The sequence below is a fragment of the Oncorhynchus masou genome, chromosome 30 (assembly GCF_036934945.1).
Source record: "Oncorhynchus masou masou isolate Uvic2021 chromosome 30, UVic_Omas_1.1, whole genome shotgun sequence".
NCBI classification, from domain to species: Eukaryota; Metazoa; Chordata; class Actinopteri; order Salmoniformes; family Salmonidae; genus Oncorhynchus; species Oncorhynchus masou.
In genome coordinates this window covers 17,392,243-17,413,149 of record NC_088241.1, presented here as the reverse complement: position 1 = coordinate 17,413,149, position 20,907 = coordinate 17,392,243, and the positions used below count along the sequence as shown (strand labels likewise).

General features: G+C 45.0%; 4 non-coding genes and 3 pseudogenes across 4 annotated transcripts; all 7 read left to right on the top strand.

Annotated features, from left to right (window-relative positions):
* The first annotated feature begins 5,835 nt into the window (after positions 1–5,835).
* Positions 5,836–8,282, top strand: LOC135521596 (uncharacterized; annotated as a pseudogene).
* Positions 8,268–8,339, top strand: trnae-cuc (transfer RNA glutamic acid (anticodon CUC)). Its single transcript has one exon. It is a non-coding gene; the product is annotated as a tRNA-Glu (tRNA).
* A 457-nt stretch (positions 8,340–8,796) lies between these two features.
* Positions 8,797–12,497, top strand: LOC135521595 (CD83 antigen-like; annotated as a pseudogene).
* Positions 8,908–8,989, top strand: trnas-aga (transfer RNA serine (anticodon AGA)). Its single transcript has one exon. It is a non-coding gene; the product is annotated as a tRNA-Ser (tRNA).
* On the top strand, positions 12,483–12,554 carry trnae-cuc (transfer RNA glutamic acid (anticodon CUC)). Its single transcript has one exon. It is a non-coding gene; the product is annotated as a tRNA-Glu (tRNA).
* A 566-nt stretch (positions 12,555–13,120) lies between these two features.
* trnas-aga (transfer RNA serine (anticodon AGA)) lies at positions 13,121–13,202 on the top strand. The gene has a single exon. It is a non-coding gene; the product is annotated as a tRNA-Ser (tRNA).
* A 4,846-nt stretch (positions 13,203–18,048) lies between these two features.
* LOC135521594 (uncharacterized) lies at positions 18,049–20,495 on the top strand (annotated as a pseudogene).
* The last annotated feature ends 412 nt before the right edge of the window (positions 20,496–20,907 follow it).

Sequence of the window (20,907 nt, the reverse complement as noted above, 5' to 3'; positions counted from 1 at the left end):
TCACTACACATAATTCGCTAGCTCCACGGTATCAATCTTTACCTACTTGAAATTAGGTTACGCCTGTCAAGCACTCCTGTTCATGACAACAGTCAATAACTAATTAGTTGCAAACGCCAGCCTTCCTAAAATGCATTGTTATTTCATCAAGCATGTTAGCTAAATCACGTAGTTAGCTATGTAACGTTAGCTTGCTAAAACTGTTCCTCGCTTCACACCGTCAGCACCACTGACGATACACCCAGAAAAACGGACAGCGAAGATATAGATGCCCTTCTTGAGGACATACTTGACGATGATTGCGATTCCCTTGCGCTAAACGTGAGTAAATAACCTTAGCTACATCGCCTTGCAATGTTGAATGTAGTTTTTTGTTGTTGTTGCTAACAGCATCTACTGTCCAGTAGTAGTAGCTAGCTAAAGTTAGCTGTCTGGATATCACACGGATGTATTAGCTAGCTATAATGAGATAAATATGAGGCTATGTTTGATTGTTTTTAGCCTGTTTCCAATGGACAGGTTGCTATCATTTTTGTCCTTCTGACTCCAATGCATTAGCTAACGTTACATTGCAAAAGGGCCGCCTGGCAACTTACCTTGGCTTACAGCTTTACCAAGATGGCGTAGCAGTAAGACGTGTCGTGTCCCTTGTCCCGTGTATATTTCGTCTTTTTTCGTTTTTACATATTTTTTCTTCGCATATCTTTTAAAACATTTCGCTAAACCTCAGCTTCCAAATTCTCTCCTTCAATCCGCCTCACCCAATGTAGCTATTTTTCTTTTTTCCTAAAGTATTTAGTATTTATATTTACTTCGGAACCGGAACCCCGCAACTGAAGCTAGCCAGCTAACTACCAGCTATGCTAACGGTCTTCAGCTAACCGGTCATCAGCTAACCTTTAGCACGAAAAGCTCACGCGACTCTAACCAGAGCATAACGGACCTATTTTTTTTTTTTTTACCCCCGGATTCCCGCCGCAAACGGAACATCTGGATCTTCACAACTAGTTATTTAGCTAAACCGCAACCCCGGACGATTACTGCTGGCTAGCGCTTCCACCCACTTAGCCTGAAGCTAGCCCCGCCAGAGCCCCTGTGCTACCTCAGTAGGATACTCCTGGGCTACAATACCTACCACCGTAGCATACTCCTGGGCTACAATTACCCGGACCCACGACCGGTCTATCGATGTCACCGCATGAAGAGGAATAAACAGACTCACCCCATCGCGACGTCCCCCAAAGGCTAACTCTCTAGCCCTTGCTATCCCCTGGCTTGCTATTTCGGCCTGCTAACTGCTACCTTGTTTAGCCCCGGCCTACTAACTGTTAGCTTGTTAGCACAGACCTGCTAACCCGTCTGAATCGCCTCGTCCCAAACACTCACTGGACCCATATTTACTCTTTATCTCTTTCCGATTTTTTATTTGTTTATACATTCCAGTAACCTGCCTCACCCAATGTGATACGGAATCGCTATTATTGTTAATTTTTAGAACACACTCAAGAACCTCCAGAAGCTAACTAGCTAACTAGCTACAAGCTATTTAGTCATTGTTATTTTTTTTTGTTTAACCTGGATAACACTCACTAATCCAGCTTCCCTGCCCCCTGGACACTGATCAACTGGCTACATAGCTGATGCACGCTGGACTGTCCATTAATCACGGTACCTCATTCTGCTTGTTTATGTTTTATCTGTCGGCCCCGTTGCCTAGTCAACGCCATTTTACCTGCTGTTGTAGTGCTAGCTGATTAGCTGTTGTTGTCTCACCTACTGTTTAAGCTAGCTTTCCCAATTCAACACCTGTGATTACTGTATGCCTCGCTGTATGTCTCTCTCAAATGTCAATATGCCTTGTATACTGTTGTTCAGGTTAGTTATCATTGTTTTAGTTCACAATGGAGCACCTAGTTCCACTCTTCATACCCCTGATACCTCCTTTGTCCCACCTCCCACACATGCGGTGACCTCACCCATTACAACTAGCATGTCCAGAGATACAACCTCTCTCATCATCACCCAGTGCCTGGGCTTACCTCCGCTGTACCCGCACCCCACCATACCCCTGTCTGCGCATTATGCCCTGAATATATTCTACCATGCCCAGAAACCTGCTCCTCTTATTCTCTGTCCCCAATGCTCTAGGCGACCAGTTTTGATAGCCTTTAGCCGCACCCTCATACTACTCCTTCTCTGTTCCGCGGGTGATGTGGAGGTAAACCCAGGCCCTGCATGTCCCCAGGCACCCTCATTTGTTGACTTCTGTGATCGAAAAAGCCTTGGTTTCATGCATGTCAACATCAGAAGCCTCCTCCCTAAGTTTGTTTTACTCACCGCTTTAGCACACTCTGCTAACCCTGATGTCCTTGCCGTGTCTGAGTCCTGGCTCAGGAAGGCCACCAAAAACTCTGAGATTTCCATACCCAACTATAACATCTTCCGTCAAGATAGAACTGCCAAAGGGGGAGGAGTTGCAGTCTACTGCAGAGATAGCCTGCAAAGTAATGTCATACTTTCCAGGTCCATACCCAAACAGTTCAAACTACTAATTCTGAAAATTACTCTCTCCAGAAATAAGTCGCTCACTGTTGCCGCCTGCTACCGACCCCCCTCAGCTCCCAGCTGTGCCCTGGACACCATTTGTGAATTGATTGCCCCCCATCTAGCTTCAGAGTTTGTTCTGTTCGGTGACCTAAACTGGGATATGCTTAACACCCCGGCAGTCCTACAATCTAAGCTAGATGCCCTCAATCTCACACATATCATCAAGGAACCCACCAGGTACAACCCTAACTCTGTAAGCAAGGGCACCCTCATAGACGTCATCCTGACCAACTGGCCCTCCAAATACACCTCCGCTGTCTTCAATCAGGATCTCAGCGACCACTGCCTCATTGCCTGAATCCGCTACGGAGCCGCAGTCAAACGACCACCCCTCATCACTGTCAAACGCTCCCTAAAACACTTCTGTGAGCAGGCCTTTCTAATCGACCTGGCTCGGGTACCCTGGAAGGACATTGACCTCATCCCGTCAGTTGAGGATGCCTGGTCATTCTTTAAGAGTAACTTCCTCACCATTTTAGATAAGCATGCTCCGTTCAAAAAATGCAGAACTAAGAACAGATATAGCCCTTGGTTCACTCCAGACCTGACTGCCCTCGACCAGCACAAAAACATCCTGTGGCGGACTGCAATAGCATCGAACAGTCCCCGCGATATGCAACTGTTCAGGGAAGTCCGGAACCAATACACGCAGTCAGTCAGGAAAGCTAAGGCCAGCATCTTCAGGCAGAAGTTTGCATCCTGTAGCTCCAACTCCAAAAAGTTCTGGGACACTGTGAAGTCCATGGAGAACAAGAGCACCTCCTCCCAGCTGCCCACTGCACTGAGGCTAGGGAACACGGTCACCACCGACAAATCCATGATTATTGAAAACTTCAACAAGCATTTCTCAACGGCTGGCCATGCCTTCCGCCTGGCTACTCCAACCTCGACCAACAGCTCCGCCCCCCCCCGCAGCTCCTCGCCCAAGCCTCTCCAGGTTCTCCTTTACCCAAATCCAGATAGCAGATGTTCTGAAAGAGCTGCAAAACCTGGACCCGTATAAATCAGCTGGGCTTGACAATCTGGACCCTCTATTTCTGAAACTATCCGCCGCCATTGTCGCAACCCCTATTACCAGCCTGTTCAACCTCTCTTTCTTATCGTCTGAGATCCCCAAGGATTGGAAAGCTGCCGCAGTCATCCCCCTCTTCAAAGGGGGAGACACCCTGGACCCAAACTGTTACAGACCTATATCCATTCTGCCTTGCCTATCTAAGGTCTTCGAAAGCCAAGTCAACAAACAGGTCACTGACCATCTCGAATCCCACCGTACCTTCTCCGCTATGCAATCTGGTTTCCGAGCCGGTCACGGGTGCACCTCAGCCACACTCAAGGTACTAAATGACATCATAACCGCCATCGATAAAAGACAGTACTGTGCAGCCGTCTTCATCGACCTTGCCAAGGCTTTCGACTCTGTCAATCACCATATTCTTATCGGCAGACTCAGTAGCCTCGGTTTTTCGGATGACTGCCTTGCCTGGTTCACCAATTACTTTGCAGACAGAGTTCAGTGTGTCAAATCGGAGGGCATGCTGTCCGGTCCTCTGGCAGTCTCTATGGGGGTGCCACAGGGTTCAATTCTCGGGCCGACTCTTTTCTCTGTATATATCAATGATGTTGCTCTTGCTGCGGGCGATTCCCTGATCCACCTCTACGCAGACGACACCATTCTATATACTTTCGGCCCGTCATTGGACACTGTGCTATCTAACCTCCAAACGAGCTTCAATGCCATACAACACTCCTTCCGTGGCCTCCAACTGCTCTTAAACGCTAGTAAAACCAAATGCATGCTTTTCAACCGATCGCTGCCTGCACCCGCTTGCCCGACTAGCATCACCACACTGGATGGTTCCAACCTTGAATATGTGGACACCTATAAGTACCTAGGTGTCTGGCTAGACTGCTAACTCTCCTTCCAGACCCATATCAAACATCTCCAATCGAAAATCAAATCAAGAGTCGGCTTTCTATTCCGTAACAAAGCCTCCTTCACTCACGCTGCCAAGCTTACCCTAGTAAAACTGACTATCCTACCGATCCTCGACTTCGGCGATGTCATCTACAAAATTGCTTCCAACACTCTTCTCAGCAAACTGGATGCAGTTTATCACAGTGCCATCCGTTTTGTCACTAAAGTACCTTATACTACCCACCACTGGGACTTGTATGCTCTAGTCGGCTGGCCCTCGCTACATATTCGTCGCAAGACCCACTGGCTCCAGGTCGTCTACAAGGCCATGCTAGGTAAAGCTCCGCCTTATCTCAGTTCACTGGTTACGATGGCAACACCCATCCGTAGCACGCGCTCCAGCAGGTGTATCTCACTGATCATCCCTAAAGCCAACACCTCATTCGGCCGCCTTTCGTTCCAGTACTCTGCTGCCTGTGACTGGAACGAATTGCAAAAATCGCTGAAGTTGGAGACCTTTATCTCCCTCACCAACTTCAAACATCAGCTATCTGAGCAGCTAACCGATCGCTGCAGCTGTACATAATCTATTGGTAAATAGCCCACCCATTTTCACCTGCCTCATCCCCACAGTTTTTATTTATTTACTTTTCTGCTCTTTTGCACACCAATATTTCTACCTGTACATCACCATTTATCAATCCAGTGTTAATCTGCAATATTGTAATTATTCGCCTACCTCCTCATGCCTTTTGCACACATTGTATATAGACTCCCCTTTTTTCTACTGTGTTATTGACTTGTTAATTGTTTACTCCATGTGTAACTCTGTGTTGTCTGTTCACACTGCTATGCTTTATCTTGGCCAGGTCGCAGTTGTAAATGAGAACTTGTTCTCAACTAGCCTACCTGGTTGAATAAAGGTGAAATAAATAAAAAAATTCACGTAACAGGCAGTCTCCTTGTGGAGTGCAACAAGAGGCAGGTCGTTATTGCGTTGGACTAGTTAACTGTAAGGTTGCAAGATTGGATCCCCGAGCTGACAAGGTGGAAATCTGTCGTTCTGCAACTTGGTCCTGGACTTCCTGATGGGCCAGCCCCAGGTGGTGAGGGTAGGAAACAACATCTCCACCCCGCTGAACCTCAACACTGGGGCCCCACAAGGGTGCATTCTCTGCCCTCTCCTGTACTCCCTGTTCATTAACATTGCTAACCATGTGTATGTGACAAATCAAATTTGATTTGATTTGTTGACCAAATTCGACACTCTCATTGACCTCTATACTAACACTCTTTGCTTGGTGGGCAAGACAATGAAAAACCGCCACCTGCTGGAGGGAAACAGATTTCCCGCCGATTTGGCCCTTTCTCTTCCTCAACAGATAGCCCAGTATACTTTCACTTTGACGGCTACTTTTACTTTTATATTCTAATAGGATAAATCTACGCCTTGAATTAGACAACGAAATATAGAAAACGCGTTGGTGCTGAACGAAAATTGCGTACCCTAGTCTTTCTCCATGCCTTTGCACTAGGTTAGTTCAAATTTCATTTTAGGGCTAACAAGGCTTTATGTCCTCCCTTACAAAAAAAGATTGCAGTTTTGAAACTGCAGTAACTTCAGTCGACTGTGGTATTTTGGAAGCAGTAATTGCAAAATTGCAGTTATACTGCACTCTAACTGCAGCTACTTTGCAAATTTACTGCAGTAAAAAAATATGTTATTTTGGATGCAGTATTTGCAGCATACTACAGTTATACTGCACTCTGACAGACATCTTTTTTTTGTAAGGGCTGCCCATCAAGGTTCGTTTTGACATTTGCCTTCCATTTTTCCAGTTTGCGTACACAGCAGGATTATGAAGGATGCAGAAAATACAAGGTCAATATGCGGAAGGATTCAGTTCTGAGATGGAAAGAAAATTCTTTACCTGGGGTCAAGTACCGGTCAATGAGGTGGTACAAGGTAAACTACTTTGCGTTGTTCTTTTTCAGGGCAGTAGTGTGGCTTGCTAATGCTGACTAAAGCCCTGGATCAGAGTCCTCAGGGCTGGTATAGTGCCGAAAATCTCCCCGTCAGAATTCTCCCCCCACCTTCGCGTTCTTCATTGCTGCGACTTGCTTGCTTTTCTGCTCTACACCCCGTTGTCAGTTTAGCCTACATTTCACCCGTACCTAAATCCGCTACTGATTGGTATTGGTCTTTTAATAAATCTCTTTGCCAAAATTCGTCATCTCTCCCATGTCTTATTCGACTAGTACTTTTTAAAGTGTAAGGATAATAATTCAGCCATAGTTGTTCTGAAATGTTTATTGCTTGCCAACATTTTACTCCTTCTATGTTTAATATAACGCATATACATTAATTATTAATTTTGGTTGCCTATGAAGTGAAGTTTGAAGTGAAGTTTGTTCTGTAGAAAGTATTTGACTCTGATGTGTGCCACAGAAAGTATTTGACTCTAGTCACAAAATTAAGGAAATTAGAAGGGGGAGAATTCTGACTGGGGGGAGATTTTCGGCACAACATTTGTTCGCTCATAATAGGCAGGATTAGGCTGATTGATGAGGACGACATTTTCAGAGCTAAACTGACCAAGAGCACCAACAACACATAAAACCTCACATAATTATGAGACACCACATTAAAATAGAGACACCAAACCATCTTTCACATGTTCAGGCTATCCTAACTTCCAATTCTTAAAAACTTTACCTTTAACTATAACTATATACATTTGCATAAATTAGCACTACTTTTTCAACTGTAACTAGTCATTACCATTACTACTGCAGTCAGTACCACTACACTAACTTATTTCAAAACCATAGTTTAAAACAAGTTAGCAAGCACACCACATTTTCTTCTGGAAATGTACATTTCCAGTATTGTAGATTGCCTTTGTCTAGCCACTTAATCATATCAATCTTCCTCCAATCTTTCTTCCATCTAAAGAGAGCAGAACTCATAACTTTTAAGATTCCCAGACAATTTAACCTCAGGTTTGTCTCCTGCTGTCTGAGATAATGTTAGCAATTGAACCATGGACTTTGATTTGACTACTAGACTATCTGCCTTTTGCTGTTTTTCTGGAGATCTTTGGCTGCTCACACATAAGTGGCTCATACTAGTGATTTACGATCTGTGATGTCCTCAGTCCTCATTGTAATCATCATTATTGAAACTACAGCACTGGCTCCAGACCAGCTGTTAGGGGCATAAAGTTCCCTCACACCCTCTTCTTCCAGCTGGGTGAGGAGCCCTCTAATAAGGAGTCCGGTCTATTGATGAAGAGGCTATCACCTCACAGCACCACCCAATAGTACGCAGGCCTGGAGCGTAAAGTGGAACTTTTGGCTGATAATTCTTTTGATATCTTCCTGCCCAATGTAACGGCTGTTGATAGCAGGAGGTACAAGTGTCTCCTGGCAGCACCTGTAGCAGAGCAGAACCAGGAGGGGCAGGTTCACCTCAGAGTGACAGGTGAGTGTGTTCTATTCTCATTGTGTGCTTGTTTTGGTATGTAAACAAACTGTATGCTGCATGTGGATGTTTTAAATTGGACCCCCAGAGAGTGCCTCTGTGCTGATATATACTCTTTTAAAGTTTCCAGTGGTGCTCAAGGATTTGTGTATTATTTTTTCATTTGCAGGTTGCCTTTACAATAAGTCCACAGACCAATCAGAAAGCAATACCATCCTAGTTCTTTCCATTGTGGGCCGTCAACATGCACTATCCAGCTGGTCCCTGGTGGTCTAGTGGTTAGGATTCGGCGCTCTCACCGCCGCGGCCCGGGTTCGATTCCCGGTCAGGGAACATACTACTTTTCTTTGCTCTGAACAGATATTTCTGTACGAACAGTTTTCACCAATGTTCTCTTCATAATAATATGACAATGTTATATCAGTGTTGGCTGCTGAGGGGAGGACGGCTCATAGCCGAAAAACCAGATTGCATACCAGAGAGAATACTATAGACATCAAGAAAACCAGTCAATTGATTATTGACAAGTTTTCCAAAACTTTTGATAAACGAGGAAAAATAGAAATAGGCCTATAACAGTTAGGATCAGCTTGATCTCCCCCTTTGGCGATATACCACAATCCCCCGAGGTGCCTTATTGCTATTTTTATTTATTTATTATTTAACTAGGCAAATCAGTTCAGAACAAATTCGAAGGCCTACACCTGCCAAACCCGGATGACGCAGGGCCAATTGTGCGCTGCCCTCTGGGCCTATCAATCACAGCCGGTTGTGATACAGCCTGGAAAAAATGGTTACCAATGTAATTTGAGTTTTGCTAAAACATAAAATCAATCAGTGTCTGATTTATTTGTAAGTTTATGTTGGCTATTATCGGTTTCTGTCTTCAAAAGTAGCAGCAGTTGTCGTGGCCGAGTGGTTAAGGCGATGGACTAGAAATCCATTGGGATCTTCCCGCGCAGGTTCGAATCCTGCCGACAACGTGATATTTTTCTCCTGTGATTGGTAATGCCCAGGCGTTTACATTGTATCATAGATAGCCAGTATCTGTTATTGTATCACTACACATAATTCGCTAGCTCCACGGTATCAATCTTTACCTACTTGAAATTAGGTTACGCCTGTCAAGCACTCCTGTTCATGACAACAGTCAATAACTAATTAGTTGCAAACGCCAGCCTTCCTAAAATGCATTGTTATTTCATCAAGCATGTTAGCTAAATCACGTAGTTAGCTATGTAACGTTAGCTTGCTAAAACTGTTCCTCGCTTCACACCGTCAGCACCACTGACGATACACCCAGAAAAACGGACAGCGAATATATAGATGCCCTTCTTGAGGACATACTTGACGATGATTTCGATTCCCTTGCGCTAAACGTGAGTAAATAACCTTAGCTACATCGCCTTGCAATGTTGAATGTAGTTTTTTGTTGTTGTTGCTAACAGCATCTACTGTCCAGTAGTAGTAGCTAGCTAAAGTTAGCTGTGTGGATATCACACGGATGTATTAGCTAGCTATAATGAGATAAATATGAGGCTATGCTTGATTGTTTTTAGCCTGTTTCCAATGGACAGATTGCTATCATTTTTGTCCTTCTGACTCCAATGCATTAGCTAACGTTACATTGCAAAAGGGCCGCCTGGCAACTTACCTTGGCTTACTGCATTCGCGTAACAGGCAGTCTCCTTGTGGAGTGCAACAAGAGGCAGGTCGTTATTGCGTTGGACTAGTTAACTGTAAGGTTGCAAGATTGGATCCCGAGCTGACAAGGTGGAAATCTGTCGTTCTGCAACTTGGTCCTGGACTTCCTGATGGGCCGGCCCCAGGTGGTGAGGGTAGGAAACAACATCTCCACCCCGCTGAACCTCAACACTGGGGCCCCACAAGGGTGCATTCTCTGCCCTCTCCTGTACTCTCCTGTTCCCTGTTCATTAACATTGCTAACCATGTGTATGTGACAAATCAAATTTGATTTGATTTGTTGACCAAATTCGACACTCTCATTGACCTCTATACCAACACTCTTTGCTTGGTGGGCAAGACAATGAAAAACCGCCACCTGCTGGAGGGAAACAGATTTCCGCGATTTGGCCCTTTCTCTTCCTCAACAGATAGCCCAGTATACTTTCACTTTGACGGCTACTTTTACTTTTATATTCTAGTAGGATAAATCTACACCTTGAATTAGACAACGAAATGTAGAAAACGCGTTGGTGCTGAACGAAAATTGCGTACCCTAGTCTTTCTCCATGCCTTTGCACTAGGTTAGTTCAAATTTCATTTTAGGGCTAACAAGGCTTTATGTCCTCCCTTACAAAAAAAGATTGCAGTTTTGAAACTGCAGTAACTTCAGTCGACTGTGGTATTTTGGAAGCAGTAATTGCAAAATTGCAGTTATACTGCACTCTAACTGCAGCTACTTTGCAAATTTACTGCAGTAAAAAAATATGTTATTTTGGATGCAGTATTTGCAGCATACTACAGTTATACTGCACTCTGACAGCCATCTTTTTTTCGTAAGGGCTGCCCATCAAGGTTCGTTTTGACATTTGCCTTCCATTTTTCCAGTTTGCGTACACAGCAGGATTATGAAGGATGCAGAAAATACAAGGTCAATATGCGGAAGGATTCAGTTCTGAGATGTAAAGAAAATTCTTTACCTGGGGTCAAGTACCGGTCAATGAGGTGGTACAAGGTAAACTACTTTGCGTTGTTCTTTTTCAGGGCAGTAGTGTGGCTTGCTAATGCTGACTAAAGCCCTGGATCAGAGTCCTCAGGGCTGGTATAGTGCCGAAAATCTCCCCGTCAGAATTCTCCCCCACCTTCGCGTTCTTCATTGCTGCGACTTGCTTGCTTTTCTGCTCTACACCCCGTTGTCAGTTTAGCCTACATTTCACCCGTACCTAAATCCGCTACTGATTGGTATTGGTCTTTTAATAAATCTCTTTGCCAAAATTCGTCATCTCTCCCATGTCTTATTCGACTAGTACTTTTTAAAGTGTAAGGATAATAATTCAGCCATAGTTGTTCTGAAATGTTTATTGCTTGCCAACATTTTACTCCTTCTATGTTTAATATAACGCATATACATTAATTATTCATTTTGGTTGCCTATGAAGTGAAGTTTGAAGTGAAGTTTGTTCTGTAGAAAGTATTTGACTCTGATGTGTGCCACAGAAAGTATTTGACTCTAGTCACAAAATTTAGGAAATTAGAAGGGGGAGAATTCTGACTGGGGGGAGATTTTCGGCACAACATTTGTTCGCTCATAATAGGCAGGATTAGGCTGATTGATGAGGGCGACATTTTCAGAGCTAAACTGACCAAGAGCACCAACAACACATAAAACCTCACATAATTATGAGACACCACATTAAAATAGAGACACCAAACCATCTTTCACATGTTCAGGCTATCCTAACTTCCAATTCTTAAAAACTTTACCTTTAACTATAACTTTATACATTTGCATAAATTAACACTACTTTTTCAACTGTAACTAGTCATTACCATTACTACTGCAGTCAGTACCACTACACTAACTTATTTCAAAACCATAGTTTAAAACAAGTTAGCAAGCACACCACATTTTCTTCCGGAAATGTACATTTCCAGTATTGTAGATTGCCTTTGTCTAGCCACTTAATCATATCAATCTTCGTCCAATCTTTCTTCCATCTAAAGAGAGCAGAACTCATAACTTTTAAGATTCCCAGACAATTTAACCTCAGGTTTGTCTCCTGCTGTCTGAGATAATGTTAGCAATTGAACCATGGACTTTGATTTGACTACTAGACTATCTGCCTTTTGCTGTTTTTCTGGAGATCTTTGGCTGCTCACACATAAGTGGCTCATACTTTTGATTTACGATCTGTGATGTCCTCAGTCCTCATTGTAATCATCATTATTGAAACTACAGCACTGGCTCCAGACCAGCTGTTAGGGGCATAAACTTCCCTCACACCCTCTTCTTCCAGCTGGGTGAGGAGCCCTCTAATAAGGAGTCCGGTCTATTGATGAAGAGGCTATCACCTCACAGCACCACCCAATAGTACGCAGGCCTGGAGCGTAAAGTGGAACTTTTGGCTGATAATTCTTTTGATATCTTCCTGCCCAATGTAACGGCTGTTGATAGCAGGAGGTACAAGTGTCTCCTGGCAGCACCTGTAGGAGAGCAGAACCAGGAGGGGCAGGTTCACCTCAGAGTGACAGGTGAGTGTGTTCTATTCTCATTGTGTGCTTATTTTGGTATGTAAACAAACTGTATGCTGCATGTGGATGTTTTAAATTGGACCCCCAGAGAGTTCCTCTGTGCTGATATATACTCTTTTAAAGTTTCCAGTGGTGCTCAAGGATTTGTGTATTATTTTTTCATTTGCAGGTTGCCTTTACAATAAGTCCACAGACCAATCAGAAAGCAATACCATCCTAGTTCTTTCCATTGTGGGCCGTCAACATGCACTATCCATCTGGTCCCTGGTGGTCTAGTGGTTAGGATTCGGCGCTCTCACCGCCGAGGCCCGGGTTCGATTCCCGGTCAGGGAACATACTACTTTTCTTTGCTCTGAACAGATATTTCTGTACGAACAGTTTTCACCAATGTTCTCTTCATAATAATATCACAATGTTATATCAGTGTTGGCTGCTGAGGGAGGACGGCTCATAGCCGAAAAACCAGATTGCATACCAGAGAGAATACTATAGACATCAAGAAAACCAGTCAATTGATTATTGACAAGTTTTCCAACACTTTTGATAAACGAGGAAAAATAGAAATAGGCCTATAACAGTTAGGATCAGCTTGATCTCCCCCTTTGGCGATATACCACAATCCCCGAGGTGCCTTATTGCTATTTTTATTTATTTATTATTTAACTAGGCAAATCAGTTCAGAACAAATTCGAAGGCCTACACCTGCCAAACCCGGATGGCGCAGGGCCAATTGTGCGCTGCCCTCTGGGCCTATCAATCACTGCCGGTTGTGATACAGCCTGGAAAAAATGGTCACCAATGTAATTTGAGTTTTGCTAAAACATAAAATCAATCAGTGTCTGATATATTTGTAAGTTTATGTTGGCTATTATCGGTTTCTGTCTTCAATAGTAGCAGCAGTTGTCGTGGCCGAGTGGTTAAGGCGATGGACTAGAAATCCATTGGGATCTTCCCGCGCAGGTTCGAATCCTGCCGACAACGTGATATTTTTCTCCTGTGATTGGTAATGCCCAGGCGTTTACATTGTATCATAGATAGCCAGTATCTGTTATTGTATCACTACACATAATTCGCTAGCTCCACGGTATCAATCTTTACCTACTTGAAATTAGGTTACGCCTGTCAAGCACTCCTGTTCATGACAACAGTCAATAACTAATTAGTTGCAAACGCCAGCCTTCCTAAAATGCATTGTTATTTCATCAAGCATGTTAGCTAAATCACGTAGTTAGCTATGTAACGTTAGCTTGCTAAAACTGTTCCTCGCTTCACACCGTCAGCACCACTGACGATACACCCAGAAAAACGGACAGCGAATATATAGATGCCCTTCTTGAGGACATACTTGACGATGATTTCGATTCCCTTGCGCTAAACGTGAGTAAATAACCTTAGCTACATCGCCTTGCAATGTTGAATGTAGTTTTTTGTTGTTGTTGCTAACAGCATCTACTGTCCAGTAGTAGTAGCTAGCTAAAGTTAGCTGTCTGGATATCACACGGATGTATTAGCTAGCTATAATGAGATTAATATGAAGAAACTATTACACTCAACTGAACGACTCGATTAGTGTAGTGTTAGCTAGCTACATAGTTGTCTTTGCTGTCTTCGTATCCAAGATAATTGTGTAGTTTAGAGTGTGTAGACTTAGAGTGATTATCTTAATTTACCGAGGTTAGCTAGCCAGCTATTTGTCGACCTTAACGTAGGAGATACTGCGAGCTAGCTAGCCAACAGCTAGCCAACGTCTACCGAATTGAACCTAGCAACCCGGCCAACATTCCGCTTCACTCCACAGGTAGTATCACATTTTCATTTCACTTCATTACAGTACAACTGTTTGATTTGTTTGATCGTAGCTAGCTAGCTACATAGCCGTCTTTGTATCTAAGACAATTGTGTAGTCTAGAGCGATTTTCTAGGTTAGCTAGCCAGCTATTGTCGTTCTTTTAACGTAACGTTACGTAATCAACACTGCTAGCTAGCCAGCTAGCCCCGAATAGCAGCACTGTAGAAACTATTACACTCGACGGAGACGACTTGATTAGTGTAGTGTCAACAACGCAGCCACTCCCAGCTAGCCTACTCCAGCAGTACTGTATCATTTCAATCATTTTAGTCAATAAGATTCTTGCTACGTAAGCTTAACTTTCTGAACACTAGAGACGTGTAGTCCACTTGTCATTCCAATCTCCTTTGCATTAGCGTAGCCTCTTCTGTAGCCTGTCAACTATGTGTCTATCTATCCCTGTTCTCTCCTCTCTGCACAGACCATACAAACGATCCACACCGCGTGGCCGCGGCCACCCTAATCTGGTGGTCCCAGCGCGCACGACCCACGTGGAGTTCCAGGTCTCCGGTAGCCTCTGGAACTGCCGATCAGCGGCCAACAAGGCAGAGTTCATCTCAGCCTATGCCTCCCTCCAGTCCCTCGACTTCTTGGCACTGACGGAAACATGGATCACCACAGATAACACTGCTACTCCTACTGCCCTCTCTTCGTCCGCCCACGTGTTCTCGCACACCCCGAGAGCTTCTGGTCAGCGGGGTGGTGGCACCGGGATCCTCATCTCTCCCAAGTGGTCATTCTCTCTTTCTCCCTTACCCATCTGTCTATCGCCTCCTTTGAATTCCATGCTGTCACAGTTACCAGCCCTTTCAAGCTTAACATCCTTATCATTTATCACCCTCCAGGTTCCCTCGGAGAGTTCATCAATGAGCTTGATGCCTTGATAAGCTCCTTTCCTGAGGACGGCTCACCTCTCACAGTCCTGGGCGACTTTTACCTCCCCACGTCTACCTTTGACTCATTCCTCTCTGCCTTCTTCTTTCCACTCCTCTCCTCTTTTGACCTCACCCTCTCACCTTCCCCCTACTCACAAGGCAGGCAATACGCTCAACCTCATCTTTACTAGATGCTGTTCTTCCACTAACCTCATTGCAACTCCCCTCCAAGTCTCCGACCACTACCTTGTATCCTTTTCCTCTCGCTCTCATCCAACACTTCCCACACTGCCCCTACTCGGATGGTATCGCGCCGTCCCAACCTTCGCTCTCTCTCCCCCGCTACTCTCTCCTCTTCCATCCTATCATCTCTTCCCTCTGCTCATACCTTCTCCAACCTACCTCCTGATTCTGCCTCCTCAACCCTCCTCTCTTCCCTTTCTGCATCCGTTGACTCTCTATGTCCCCTATCCTCCAGGCCGGCTCGGTCCTCCCCTCCCGCTCCGTGGCTCGACGACTCATTGCGAGCTCACAGAACAGAGCTCCGGGCAGCCGAGCGGAAATGGAGGAAAACTCGCCTCCCTGCGGACCTGGCATCCTTTCACTCCCTCCTCTCTACATTTTCCTCCTCTGTCTCTGCTGCTAAAGCCACTTTCTACCACTCTAAATTCCAAGCATCTGCCTCTAACCCTAGGAAGCTCTTTGCCACCTTCTCCTCCCTCCTGAATCCTCCTCCCCCTCCCCCCCTCCTCCCTCTCTGCAGATGACTTCGTCAACCATTTTGAAAGAAGGTCGATGACATCCGATCCTCGTTTGCTAAGTCAAACGACACCGCTGGTTCTGCTCACACTGCCCTACCCTGTGCTCTGACCTCTTTCTCCCCTCTCTCCCAGATGAAATCTCGCTTCTTGTGACGGCCGGCCGCCCAACAACCTGCCCGCTTGACCCTATCCCCTCCTCTCTTCTCCAGACCATTTCCGGAGACCTTCTCCCTTACCTCACCTCGCTCATCAACTCATCCCTGACCGCTGGCTACGTAACTTCCGTCTTCAAGAGAGCGAGAGTTGCACCCCTTCTGAAAAAACCTACACTCGATCCCTCCGATGTCAACAACTACAGACCAGTATCCCTTCTTTCTTTTCTCTCCAAAACTCTTGAACGTGCCGTCCTTGGCCAGCTCTCCCGCTATCTCTCTCAGAATGACCTTCTTGATCCAAATCAGTCAGGTTTCAAGACTAGTCATTCAACTGAGACTGCTCTTCTCTGTATCACGGAGGCGCTCCGCACTGCTAAAGCTAACTCTCTCTCCTCTGCTCTCATCCTTCTAGACCTATCGGCTGCCTTCGATACTGTGAACCATCAGATCCTCCTCTCCACCCTCTCCGAGTTGGGCATCTCCGGCGCGGCCCACGCTTGGATTGCGTCCTACCTGACAGGTCGCTCCTACCAGGTGGCGTGGCGAGAATCTGTCTCCTCGCCACGCGCTCTCACCACTGGTGTCCCCAGGGCTCTGTTCTAGGCCCTCTCCTATGCTCGCTATACACCAAGTCACTTGGCTCTGTCATAACCTCACATGGTCTCTCCTATCATTGCTATGCAGACAACACACAATTAATCTTCTCCTTTCCCCCTTCTGATGACCAGGTGGCGAATCGCATCTCTGCATGTCTGGCAGACATATCAGTGTGGATGACGGATCACCACCTCAAGCTGAACCTCGGCAAGACGGAGCTGCTCTTCCTCCCGGGGAAGGACTGCCCGTTCCATGATCTCGCCATCACGGTTGACAACTCCATTGTGTCCTCCTCCCAGAGCGCTAAGAACCTTGGCGTGATCCTGGACAACACCCTGTCGTTCTCAACCAACATCATGGCGGTGGCCCGTTCCTGTAGGTTCATGCTCTACAACATCCGCAGAGTACGACCGTGCCTCACACAGGAAGCGGCGCAGGTCCTAATCAAGGCACTTGTCATCTCCCGTCTGGATTACTGCAACTCGCTGTTGGCTGGGCTCCCTGCCTGTGCCATTAAACCCCTACAACTCATCCAGAATGCCGCAGCCCGTCTGGTGTTCAACCTTCCCAAGTTCTCTCACGTCACCCCGCTCCTCCGCTCTCTCCACTGGCTTCCAGTTGAAGCTCGCATCCGCTACAAGACCATGGTGCTTGCCTACGGAGCTGTGAGGGGAACGGCACCGCAGTACCTCCAGGCTCTGATCAGGCCCTACACCCAAACAAGGGCACTGCGTTCATCCACCTCTGGCCTGCTCGCCTCCCTACCACTGAGGAAGTACAGTTCCCGCTCAGCCCAGTCAAAACTGTTCGCTGCTCTGGCCCCCCAATGGTGGAACAAACTCCCTCACGACGCCAGGACAGCGGAGTCAATCACCACCTTCCGGAGACACCTGAAACCCCACCTCTTCAAGGAATACCTAGGATAGGATAAGTAATCCTTCACACCCCCCCCCCTTAAATGATTTAGATGCACTATTGTAAAGTGGCTGTTCCACTGGATGTCAGAAGGTGAATTCACCAATTTGTAAGTCGCTCTGGATAAGAGCGTCTGCTAAATGACTTAAATGTAATGTAAAATATGAGGCTATGTTTGATTGTTTTTAGCCTGTTTCCAATGGACAGGTTGCTATCATTTTTGTCCTTCTGACTCCAATGCATTAGCTAACGTTACATTGCAAAAGGGCCGCCTGGCAACTTACCTTGGCTTACTGCATTCGCGTAACAGGCAGTCTCCTTGTGGAGTGCAACAAGAGGCAGGTCGTTATTGCGTTGGACTAGTTAACTGTAAGGTTGCAAGATTGGATCCCCGAGCTGACAAGGTGGAAATCTGTCGTTCTGCAACTTGGTCCTGGACTTCCTGATGGGCCAGCCCCAGGTGGTGAGGGTAGGAAACAACATCTCCACCCAGCTGAACCTCAACACTGGGGCCCCACAAGGGTGCGTTCTCTGCCCTCTCCTGTACTCTCCTGTACTCCCTGTTCATTAACATTGCTAACCATGTGTATGTGACAAATCAAATTTGATTTGTTGACCAAATTCGACACTCTCATTGACCTCTATACCAACACTCTTTGCTTGGTGGGCAAGACAATGAAAAACCGCCACCTGCTGGAGGGAAACAGATTTCCCGCCGATTTGGCCCTTTCTCTTCCTCAACAGATAGCCCAGTATACTTTCACTTTGACGGCTACTTCTACTTTTATATTCTAGTAGGATAAATCTACGCCTTGAATTAGACAACGAAATATAGAAAACGCGTTGGTGCTGAACGAAAATTGCGTACCCTAGTCTTTCTCCATGCCTTTGCACTAGGTTAGTTCAAATTTCATTTTAGGGCTAACAAGGCTTTATGTCCTCCCTTACAAAAAAAGATTGCAGTTTTGAAACTGCAGTAACTTCAGTCGACTGTGGTATTTTGGAAGCAGTAATTGCAAAATTGCAGTTATACTGCACTCTAACTGCAGCTACTTTGCAAATTTACTGCAGTAAAAAAATATGTTATTTTGGATGCAGTATTTGCAGCATACTACAGTTATACTGCACTCTGACAGCCATCTTTTTTTCGTAAGGGCTGCCCATCAAGGTTCGTTTTGACATTTGCCTTCCATTTTTCCAGTTTGCGTACACAGCAGGATTATGAAGGATGCAGAAAATACAAGGTCAATATGCGGAAGGATTCAGTTCTGAGATGTAAAGAAAATTCTTTACCTGGGGTCAAGTACCGGTCAATGAGGTGGTACAAGGTAAACTACTTTGCGTTGTTCTTTTTCAGGGCAGTAGTGTGGCTTGCTAATGCTGACTAAAGCCCTGGATCAGAGTCCTCAGGGCTGGTATAGTGCCGAAAATCTCCCCGTCAGAATTCTCCCCCCACCTTCGCGTTCTTCATTGCTGCGACTTGCTTGCTTTTCTGCTCTACACCCCGTTGTCAGTTTAGCCTACATTTCACCCGTACCTAAATCCGCTACTGATTGGTATTGGTCTTTTAATAAATCTCTTTGCCAAAATTCGTCATCTCTCCCATGTCTTATTCGACTAGTACTTTTTAAAGTGTAAGGATAATAATTCAGCCATAGTTGTTCTGAAATGTTTATTGCTTGCCAACATTTTACTCCTTCTATGTTTAATATAACGCATATACATTAATTATTAATTTTGGTTGCCTATGAAGTGAAGTTTGAAGTGAAGTTTGTTCTGTAGAAAGTATTTGATTCTGATGTGTGCCACAGAAAGTATTTGACTCTAGTCACAAAATTAAGGAAATTAGAAGGGGGAGAATTCTGACTGGGGGGAGATTTTCGGCACAACATTTGTTCGCTCATAATAGGCAGGATTAGGCTGATTGATGAGGGCGACATTTTCAGAGCTAAACTGACCAAGAGCACCAACATCACATAAAACCTCACATAATTATGAGACACCACATTAAAATAGAGACACCAAACCATCTATCACATGTTCAGGCTATCCTAACTTCCAATTCTTAAAAACTTTACCTTTAACTATAACTATATACATTTGCATAAATTAGCACTACTTTTTCAACTATAACCAGTCATTACCATTACTACTGCAGTCAGTACCACTACACTAACTTATTTCAAAACCATAGTTTAAAACAAGTTAGCAAGCACACCACATTTTCTTCCGGAAATGTACATTTCCAGTATTGTAGATTGCCTTTGTCTAGCCACTTAATCATATCAATCTTCGTCCAATCTTTCTTCCATCTAAAGAGAGCAGAACTCATAACTTTTAAGATTCCCAGACAATTTAACCTCAGGTTTGTCTCCTGCTGTCTGAGTTAATTTTAGCAATTGAACCATGGAATTTGATTTGACTACTAGACTATCTGCCTTTTGCTGTTTTTCTGGAGATCTTTGGCTGCTCACACATAAGTGGCTCATACTAGTGATTTACGATCTGTGATGTCCTCAGTCCTCATTGTAATCATCATTATTGAAACTACAGCACTGGCTCCAGACCAGCTGTTAGGGGCATAAAGTAACCTCACACCCTCTTCTTCCAGCTGGGTGAGGAGCCCTCTAATATGGAGTCCGGTCTATTGATGAAGAGGCTATCACCTCACAGCACCACCCAATGGTACGCAGGCCTGGAGCGTAAAGTGGAACTTTTGGCTGATAATTCTTTTGATATCTTCCTGCCCAATGTAACGGCTGGTGATAGCAGGAGGTACAAGTGTCTCCTGGCAGCACCTGTAGGAGAGCAGAACCAGGAGGGGCAGGTTCACCTCAGAGTGACAGGTGAGTGTGTTCTATTCTCATTGTGAGCTTGTTTTGGTATGTAAACAAACTGTATGCTGCATGTGGATGTTTTAAATTGGACCCCCAGAGAGTTCCTCTGTGCTGATATATACTCTTTTAAAGTTTCCAGTGGTGCTCAAGGATTTGTGTATTATTTTTTCATTTGCAGGTTGCCTTTACAATAAGTCCACAGACCAATCAGAAAGCAATACCATCCTAGTTCTTTCCATTGTGGGCCGTCGACATGCGCTATACAGCTGGACCCTGGTGGTCTAGTGTCTAGTGTTTAGGATTCTGCACTCTCACCGCCACGGCCCGTGTTTGATTCCCGGCCAGGGAACATACTATTTTTCTTTGCTCTGAACAGATATTTCTGTACGAACAGTTTTCACCAATGTTCTCTTCATAATACTATGACAATGTTATATCAGTGTAGGCTGCTGAGGGGAGGACGGCTCATTGCCGAAAAACCAGATGGCATATCAGAGAGAATACTATAGACATCAAGAAAGCCAGTCAATTGATTATTGACAACTTTTCCAACACTTTTGATAAACGAGGAAAAATAGAAATAGGCCTATAACAGTTAGGATCACCTTGATCCTCCGAGGTGCCTTATTGCTATTTTTATTTATTTATTATTTAACTAGGCAAATCAGTTAAGAACAAATTCTAAGGCCTACACCTG